The sequence below is a fragment of the Helianthus annuus genome, chromosome 4 (assembly GCF_002127325.2).
Source record: "Helianthus annuus cultivar XRQ/B chromosome 4, HanXRQr2.0-SUNRISE, whole genome shotgun sequence".
Taxonomy (NCBI): Eukaryota; Viridiplantae; Streptophyta; class Magnoliopsida; order Asterales; family Asteraceae; genus Helianthus; species Helianthus annuus.
The window spans coordinates 176,053,382-176,061,550 of NC_035436.2; the positions used below are offsets into that span (position 1 = coordinate 176,053,382).

Consider the following 8,169-nt stretch of genomic DNA (forward strand, 5'->3'; position numbering starts at 1 on the left):
TGGAATGGCAATAAATAAAGACTACCTGTTCATCATATTGACCCACTTAAATATGAAATGTCAATAATACAGACTAACTTTATATTAAATAAATAGCAATGATAACAATATTTCAAGCATGTTTTTCGAGATCTAGCAGTCAATAAAGAAATAACCAAAAACAAAATGCAGTATTTTTTGTAACTCAATTCCATAATCATCATAACGATTCATAATGAAACGGCAATAATAAAGACAAACTTTAAATCAAACAAAGATCAAAATTTAAAAGTAATTCCATACTATCTGTTAATTAACTAAAATGAACTGCAACACTAATACAAAATGAAGCAGCCAACACAATATCAAACAACCATTTCAAAATCAATTCATAAGTAAAGCAAACAACAATTTCTAAGTCAATCCATACGTAAACGAAACAAAAGTCAAAAAAACAATCTTGGATCTCTTGCTGGTGGTGGAACAAAAAGAATCTTTTATTGACCCATGAGGATGGCAAACCATTTGCATGACATTGTTGTAAATTGTTCAGCCATGGATCTGTGAACAACTCAAATTAGACCTTGGGCTAAGCGCATGACCTAAAATGGTGTGATCAAGCACTTCACCTTGGGTTTGAAGCGGTACAAAATTCGTCTTTTGCAATTTGCGCAAGTAACTTCAAACGGTGCCCAGTTCAGCAGCAATGTTCTCTCCTGTGTTATTGGCAATAAATACTAAAAGAAACTCAAGTATTTTCGTAAGGTTCATGAATGGTTTCCTTGAAAAGGGTATTTTGTCCGTTTCATGTCTGATTTCTTTATGAAGACAAGGTTCTCTCATGTGTTCTTGGCAATAAATTATTAAAAAAAAAAACAAAATAAAGGAGAGGCATGTGATGTCACCAATCATGAAACGGACGAATATACCCTTTTCCTTCTCAAGCTGTAGTAGCTTTTCAAGACAACACTATCATTCCTTTGCTTGCAGAAAAGCCTGATTCATTGTTGACAAAATAATTCCACCTACCTATAACGTACAAAGGCATGTTCAAATATTAAACCACCAACATGCACCACATTACTTGACAACCAAGAAAACACAGAAAGACATAATAAATAACCTTTATATCCATTTGAAATTGAAATGTTGTTACTCTATCTTCATTGCCAGCAACCTGCATCATTAAATTTCAGTAATATCATCAGCTATACTATATTTTAGGGCTCGTTCTGCTAGTGTACAGTGACCAACTTCTCTTCTACTTGGTGCTCCAATTCGTCCTACTCCCCCAACACATGATGATGGGAATGAATACTGCATAATTAATAAAAGATAGTTAAAATAGCACCAGGATATCTTATTAGAAAAGTCATTAGAAAAACAACCGTTTACAGTTTCATAATTCCCTGCCCACTGGTAATATTTTTTCAGAACAAATAACTTTTTCGGTACCTTAGGCAGATACGGTTTTTCTTCATTATCAAAAGCCCGTCTAAGGAGCCATTTTTCAATTTGTTTTTGATCCATATTGATTTGCATATAACCTCATCAAGCTAGATACTTTGAATCCAAAACATAACCAAAGCAGTTAACCAAATTTCTTAAAAATCTTACCATTTTCGCTTCAGGGTTGATGCTCATGGCCACATTGATGAACCTTTACCGGCCTTTGCAGGCTCCTCCTTTACATGTTTCACGTCCTGAAACCGAAAACAAGTTCAAACCATCTATACGCTTGACTAAAATGCTGAACATGAAAATGAAAATAGTAATCAGATGGCACATTTTCGGTTTTGACTTTCTTTTAAGCTGTGAGGGCACCATTTGACGGTTTGTTCTCTCGGTGCTTTTTCGTTTTCCCTTAGCCGACTTATTTGAAGATGGGGTTCCCCGAGCTGATGTTGTAGCAGCTGCTGGCTTTGAGGGGCTATTATCGACGGGTTCCTCTTTAAGAGGGTTGTTATTAAGCTTTGATGGACCCCGTTATTATTAGCCTTTGGTGCAAGAACAGGGAACTTTCGTCATCAATCTACTCATAACAAAAACAAAATAAACAAAAATCACATTCCAACAATAAAAAATGCAACTGGTGAACTTTTTTGAATATAAAAAAGGACATTACATCATCGTCGTCATCGTCCTCTTGCTCTGGCTCGGATTCATTGACCCCACTATTTTTCCCGAGCAGCTTCCTCAACTCTTTTCCAGATTGACTCAGTCCTCCTTCCTCTTCTTCATTATCCTCCTGATCTTCTTCATATCCCTTTAGAATGAACATACTCGATTCTTGTTATCTGAAAAGAAAAAAAGAGGTTAGCCAGTTAACCTACTGTAATAAACAAGTAAGTATTAAAGATGCGGTTGCGCTCGGTGATACAGATGCGGCTGCGTCGGGCTCGTTGGGGTTGCGCTCGGTGATACAGACGCGGCTGCGCTCGCTGCGCCGGTGCGGCTGCGCATGCTGAGCCGATGCAGCAGTGTGCGGTTGCGGCTGCGGCTGCGCATGCTGAGCCGATGCAGCTGCGTTCGCTGCCGTTGCGGCTGCGCATGCTGAGCCGGTTTAAAACTAAAATGTCCTCCGACTCGAATTAGTTATAGATTTCCTGGTAAAGATATTTGCTTCGTATGATCCTGTCTCTTCATGGACCTTAGGAGGAGCTTCTACACCAACATTTAATCAGATACCTTACCTCACAAAAAGTTAACAGGTTCAAAATATAATTCAAAACCATAACTAATCTACATAAGAATTAGTTAATCGATCTTTCCTTAGACATGTTAATCGACAATCAAGTTGAACAAACCATTTTCAAAACACGTACAAAAGGTAATCAAATTTATATGTAATTCAGTTATATGATAAGAAGAGACATAATATTTTAGAGTTCACATGCTAAACACTCACTCTCGGTATGAAATCTCATCAAGAGCCAAAAGGGAAACTGGCACAACAGTACAACACATGATGCCAATTTCAAAAGCTGCAAACTTCTTTTTCAAAATTTTATACACACAATTGAGTTGTGTTGAAATGCTTACAGTTGTTAATAAATATTTAAGTCATAATTTATATAATGGTGGAGATGTAGTAAAACAAGCAATAATGTACCTCATCAGAAGGCATAGAGCCTCTTGCATCATCTTGCCCCATTTGTCTTTTTCGATATTCGAACCATATCTCCAATCCAAACACCCTCAAAACTGCTTACTGGATATCGAAACGCGATAAGCTGATAAAAATGGTTTAATAAACAATCCTAAACCCCCTTACAATCGCGATAAGCAATCCAGACATCCTCAACACTCCTTACTGTATACTGGAATAAAATAAACTGATAAAAAGTTTTAACAAGCAATCCTAAAACTAAAACAGTAAAACCCCTTCCAATCCTCAAATAGAGATTCAATGACATATATTGTAGATCTAAGCATCCAACTCATGTTATCATGCATGTCACCATTTAATATTTTCATCACTCAATAAGTTGTTCACAGCTCTATCAAAATCAACTGCTTTTTTTTTCTTTTTTTTTCATTAAACGTTACACAGATCTGAAACTGTACATCCTTCACAAAATCAAAAATAGAATCAAGTTCATATCTATGATCTATCTATCACTAAACAAACAAAATCAGATCAAATAATCAAAACCGACACTACAAACCGATCGAAATCAACGAATCATCGATCGTAAATCCAGATCAACAAATCAACTCCTCGAAAACCTAAACGAATCTGAACTGAGACGCAAGTACGTAACGAAACGGATCAGATCCGAATCTACAACAACAACAATCGGACTAAAACAACTCAATTGAAGCACAAATGACCTAATTAACACAAACAAATCAATCGGTGAACAAAATTAGGTTACAGAAAGTGATAAATAGAGTGTAAACCTGAGGGAAATTAGCGGATTGAGCCCAAACGGTGCCGTCATGACCGATAATAGCGGCAGCAGTGAGGTGGTTGCCTTCAATCTCGCACATCAAGTGGTACAGCACCCCGCGGTTGTTTATGAAATGGCAAACCCTAAAATCGATTGTACAGCACCCCGAGGTTGTTTATGAATTTGAGAGAGAGAGAGAGAGAGAGAGAGAGAGAGAGAGAGAGAGAAAAGGAGGTTACCTTCATCGATCGATCTGGTGAAATCCTCACAGATCTGGTGAGAGATCTGGCGAGATCCGAGAGAGAGGCCTGATGAAGTCGCCCAATCGCCATAGAGAGAGAAAGCAGAGGATGTGAGTTGTGAGAGAGATGAGAGAGAAGGAAGGGGAAAGCTGGATCCGTGTGAAAACAAAGTCATCCGTCAGATCACGATCCGTGTGAAGAATTGAAAGAAAATAGACGGTAGATGATGGATCCGGGTGAAGGGTAAATGTTTTGTGTTTTTTGGTGCTTTAAGTCTTGTACATTGTGCATTGAGTATGTTTTAAGTACAATTTTTTTTTTCCAATTTTATCCTTCGAATATGTATTATAAAGTAGTTTTTTTAAAGTTTGTCCAAAACATTATCAAACCAAACATGCATCAACAACCACAAGATACGCCATAATTTCCGAAGCCGAACTCAAGCACCTGTAGAACACGTTAAAATTAAGTGTCAACACAAAGGAAGGTGAGTTCACATATTCACATACAAACAATATTATTCCAAGGAAAACTTTCTGATTAGGTGTTTATTTGAAAATATCCATATAATTTTAGAAAGTCCATTTTACTTCCTTAATAAAATCCATGGGCCTTCCGTCGGTTCATCAATCCGACAACAGCACTCTTGCCCAGGTTTTGTATATTAAATTATTACGTCAATTTTTAGACTCGTATGTTAGCTAGACGATACGAACTATATATTAACCATGCAGGGATAATCAAAGCTAGACAATAAACAGAATTTAAGTTCGTCGTTTGACTTGACACGGTGCGACCGGTCACGATGGGGTTGTCAACCCGATAGATCTACCAACAATTCATCGCGTGCAATACTTAAATGATTAAACGACATCAAGGGCGCAGGGTCCTCTTTGAGAACAATATGATGTCTGCCTCACGTACAATATATATATCCTACTAATATGACAATTTAATACACAATTGTACGAATCCCCTGAATCTCCATCACTCGAGACCCAGGCCGACATCCGTCCCAACATTCATTCATTCATCAAAAACGATTTTACATCGAAACGTATGACTTATCAAATTTCATATATTTTCAACAAAAATATATATTTTATATTAAAAGGTATGTTTTATTTCAAAACATTATTAAACCCTTTTATTGGCGTGTTCTACCCCCAAAATATATACAAAGCAGTAAAAAGAGGGGTACAGTGACACTCACCATTGGGTGCGTATTTTAAGTAGCGCAATCCCAGAGATTGACTCCTACACGACCTAATATATATATATATATATATATATATATATATATATATATATATAGGAACGATTTTTGAATCAATATTCATCACAAAATCCTAAGTTTCTCTGTTTTCTTAGAATTTTCACGTAACTTTGAGATTTTCTCGAAAAGTTATCATTTTTTATTATGTTGGCACGTTAATATATATATATATTTATGATTTTGCGACTTGAACGATTTTATTGGTGACCATTATTGTGTAAATCCGTCAACTCTTCTGTTTATACGTAATATATCTATGATTTGCGCGTCGTAATATATATACATAAATGTTCACATAGTTTAACACCGAAACACGCGAAATCTTGTTAACTTATCTATTTTTTCATTTTTAAAGCAAATATACACAAAATATCTTATATGTATCAAATTTCATGCTCGACAAACAAATTACACATTTAACGCGATTTTTACCGTTTCTACCGCACAAAACACACAAATATACATGCATAAGCCAGATTTCTAATATCATGTTAAAAACTTAACATATATTCACATTCTCATTTTTAAATCACATAACACATTTTAACACATATGGTTCATCCAAAATTTTACCTATATTAGTGTATATTGAAAAATGCGTATTTTAGCGATTCGGTAACGGTCTCGGTCGTCGGAAGTCACGTATGACCAACCAAACACCAAGTAAACTTAAAATTAGTAAAAATAATTATTTTTAAACTAAATTATCAGTTTACTTACTGATCTAAATCAGTTTTATAAAAAAATCAATCGAAAAGCCGATTTTTGACCGTTTTAACGCATAGTTTTGCGTTAAACGTTACTATGATCATCCCAACTCGAAACGACTTGATATTTTAACACAATACATGTTATTTACTGATTAAAATAATGGTTATAATCAGATTAGTGCAGTTTTTGTGTAAGTCACATAAATCATGCGATTTCACGTATTTTACAACTTTTAAAGCACCAAGTACAACATGCAAGGATAGCAAACATTATGACAAAGTTCTAAGTCACTGAACACTTTAAAATTACTTTATTTTAGTGTTTATAATCTTCTCATAACTGATTTTTGCTAAATCATACTCAAATCACCTTTTTAAGATCACATATCATCATGCATGCTCATGTACAAGTATCTAAAGCACATATATCGTATTATCATCATTTCATATGAAATTATATGCATCAAACCTGAAGTTAATTCATGCAAATCCAAGACGTGTTCATTATCTAATCATCTAGACATAATTTCATACAACAATCTTTCATAAATGAACATATGACAAAACCTACATGCATGTCATTTTAGAAGAATTAACCAACAAGCATCCATCATAAATCAAACTCAATCTCATGTATATACACACATACACATATACGGTTATGTATACATACATATATATGTCCATTTTTATTTTGCATAAAAACCCATTTCTTATTTGTTTCAAGTTTGTGAATTATCCAAGAACTTTGAGAAACTTCTATCATCATCAATATCATCAAGAATCAAGAATATGATTTTTAAAGTAAATTTTATACCTTCAAGTTCTTGAATGATTTTTAGTAAAATTTGGTGATATTGGACTTGATTATGGCTTGAAACACATTGAAATCACTTCTAGATCACCATATGGACTCATAAAGACCTTGTAATGAGTTTGAATCCTCAATAACAATGTTAAAATTTTTGAAATGTAGGTGATATGGGGGTGTTTCGACTGGTTTGTGAAGAGAGAGAGAGAAGATGAATTGGGTTTGTAATTCCTTTCTTGGAATTGTAAGGATTTAGAGATTTAAGAGATGTTGGGGGAACATAGTCATCACCACTTCCTTCTAGGGCCAATAAGTAGAGGAGAGAGAGTGAGGATATGATGTGCATGGCTGCCATCTTGCCACACACACACACCCACACGAATATATATACATATATATATGATTTATTGGCCAAAAACTGGTATTTTACTGGATACCGGGTAATTTATCTAGCGTTTTAACCCGTTTTAGCGCATTTTAAATTATTTTTAACGCTCTATTAAAATAAACCCGCCACAATATTACTGAACAATATTTTATTTGCCTAGACTGGCTACGTTGCCGGTATTTGGTAGTATGCGCGCTGTGCTACGCGGTACGCACTTAAAATTGCAAAAATAGGGATTTATGCGTTTTTATTTATTTTTATCCTTCTATAGTAATAACTCATCAAATTATTACTAAAATTTTTATCAGTTGCCTTGACAGGCTGTGTTGACAGTATTTTGTCGGTATACGCGCTGCATTGCGCGGTACGCGCTTAAACTCGAAAAAGAGAGTTTCTTAGCGTTTTAATTTATTTTTCCTCACGAATATGATTAAAATTATTATTCTAATCATAAAAGACTATTTTTAGGATTTTAACACCGATCGGGTGGTCACCGACGTTCGTTTCGCATTTTAACCGTTACGCGATAAGCGTTTATCTTACCGTTGCCAACATAATTTTTACCGAGGTTTAAATTTATCAACTCATTAAATTTCACATATAAACATCATATTAAGTCAAATATGGCCTTTTTATCTATTCACAACACGTGTTACAATTGTACGGTACGGCCTGAAAAGCCGGGGGTCACGGCCACGGCCCTGTGTCCGCTAGACACGCCCCCGTGGCCATCTCCTTTATCTTTCTTAATTAATTGCAATTGTCTGCATTAGGCTCCACACGGCCCCGTGTTCGTTGGGCACGGCCCCGTGTGCAGAAGCGTATCTGTACTATCAAGATTTGCAAGATTCTGCAAATCTTAGCGTTGAC

At 35.4% G+C, this 8,169-nt stretch overlaps 1 long non-coding RNA gene across 1 annotated transcript; it reads right to left on the bottom strand.

Annotated features, from left to right (window-relative positions):
• Positions 1–325: 325 nt before the first annotated feature.
• LOC110937335 lies at positions 326–7,218 on the bottom strand. Its single transcript, XR_004890578.1, has 9 exons — positions 6,918–7,218; positions 3,883–4,561; positions 2,105–3,292; positions 1,766–2,011; positions 1,597–1,682; positions 1,103–1,296; positions 909–1,008; positions 609–695; positions 326–540 (listed from the first exon to the last, which is right to left on the bottom strand). It is a non-coding gene; the product is annotated as an uncharacterized LOC110937335 (long non-coding RNA).
• Positions 7,219–8,169: the final 951 nt, after the last annotated feature.